This window comes from Lycium barbarum, chromosome 3 (assembly GCF_019175385.1).
Source record: "Lycium barbarum isolate Lr01 chromosome 3, ASM1917538v2, whole genome shotgun sequence".
Classification (NCBI taxonomy): Eukaryota; Viridiplantae; Streptophyta; class Magnoliopsida; order Solanales; family Solanaceae; genus Lycium; species Lycium barbarum.
In genome coordinates this window covers 4,751,459-4,753,582 of record NC_083339.1, presented here as the reverse complement: position 1 = coordinate 4,753,582, position 2,124 = coordinate 4,751,459, and the positions used below count along the sequence as shown (strand labels likewise).

The 2,124-nt window shown below is 38.0% G+C and overlaps 1 pseudogene; it reads right to left on the bottom strand.

The window, feature by feature from the left end:
* Nucleotides 1–428: 428 nt before the first annotated feature.
* Nucleotides 429–2,124, bottom strand: LOC132629780 (uncharacterized; annotated as a pseudogene).

The following is a 2,124-nucleotide window of genomic DNA, read 5'->3' as shown; positions in this document are numbered from 1 at the left end:
TTGAAATTGCGAACGGGTCATTTGCACTTTTTCCCTATTTTATACTAATTAATTTTCTTAACTATCGTATTGGTATTTTCTCAACAGTAAATAAAGATAGCTTATTGTCAAAACGCATCTTGTGAAGTTTTTTCCTGCTCTGTGCTGAAAGTGAAGAAGCTTTCTTCTTCTTTCACTCAAGCATGCCCATTCATGTCAATGTCCAATGTAATATGCCCATAGTGAGTTCGACTATACATACTATCATCGACTTAAACTCAACATGTATAGTTCAATAACTTCTTAAACAATATACATTTATATGTTAAAATGACAGCACTTATTACAAAATAATAATGGGTGAACTGGTACTCTGCACCTACTGATTTAAAATCTTGAGTTAGCCTTTGCGCGATGACACTACACCATGGTGTTCAATCATTTTCCCTTCAAGTAGTAATGGCGCTTGGTACTACTTGACTCTCTTCTTTAAATTTCTTGTATATATCACTTGCATAAAAATTTCTTGTTCTCAACACCAAAATCAATGAAACAATGGCTCCTGCAAATGTAGCACCTGTAATTATTAAAAAGGTCTGTTTATAACACACAACTCCTATAGAATTCAAGTCAACTCCATCTTTTCTTGTGAATATTCCCTTAGTTGCTAATTGTTTCAATGCGTCTTTATCGTATAAATGACCAGCCACTCTCACATTGAGTATATATCCACCTATAGGAGTAGACACATAACCAAAATTGGACAATGTCGCATAGTGCTTAAGTTCAAATAACTCCGAAATTATCTCGACAAAATCAATGGCCATTGAGCTCCAAGACAGAACCACATGAGAACAGAGGACACGTAGAGTGAATTCCGAACACCAAATGCAATGAGAAGATGGCCAATGCATGAAAGTAGGAGTACGAAAGTGAGCATCAAGGGGCGTGGGAAATTGTACTTGTTTAACAAGATTTTCGAGAAAACTCCCGAGGCTACTCTTCCGAGGTAATTCCATATGCTTATTAATGACACGAATGTACTGATGCTTGAGTCAGGATAGCCTAAGGCCTTCCCGATTTGGCCTAAGTTATCGACCGATGTCAATGTCCCTCCCACCCCAAATGTTATAGCTACAAATAGAATCAACATGTCAATGTTGAAGAGTGCTTGCAAGATTGTGTGATCTTCACCTCGCTTTGGTGAATTAAACGCGCTTTTAAAGCACGAACTCCAATTTGTTGTCGATGAAGGAGGATTTTCTGTCTCAATCGACACTTTCAATTGTGAAATATCATTAGGGACTAGTCCTTTTTTGCTATTCCAAATGTTAAGTTCTTCTCTAATGACTAAAATCAGTGGTGAGAAAGTCAGAACTAGAACAACAGCACCACTTAAAGCATATTCAACCTTGTTAAAGGTGAATTTTTTTTGGATGATGATCATAATCAAGAGAAAGCTAGCAAGTCCAAGTGAAACAAAAAGGAAATTATAGAACATTTTGACATCATTTTCTTATGTAATGGCCTTCATAATCCGAATCGATGGGAGGAATATGCACGAGACAAGGACGGGAGCCAAGCAACCAGCAAAATCAAAGACTCGCCCTTGTTGTCTCCATAAAGGGAAAGGTAAAATTGTGTCATGATCCCACCACTTAGGCCAACCGCACCCTTTAGTAGGCCTAACACGATGCCTCGACTAGCAGGGAAGTTCTTGACACAAGTGACAATTGCTCCAGTATTTGCAAATGACTGAGAAAGTGAACCAGTGAAGATGTACAAACACATTTGCCAGACATGGGTTTCGAAATTCGCCCCATTACAGCCAGCCATATCATGAAATAGCCAAAAAAAAATCAAGACTGCGCCAGTGGCCAAAACTGCCCAAGGGGGCATAATTTCCATAATTAGACTAGTAATTATGGCTAAATTGCTACCCAAATCCTTGAAAAAGCTAATCAAGTTTACTGTTGTTTGATCATAGCCTAATGAGGATGTTATGTCCCCTGACTAAAGGCCAAATATGAAAGTTGCACCAGACATAGATAGTATCTTTAAAGAAGAAAATGCCATGAACCATCTGCTAGTGAGCAAATGGAGAATAAAATTTGCTATTTCTCTTTTCATCCCTGGCATTGACAT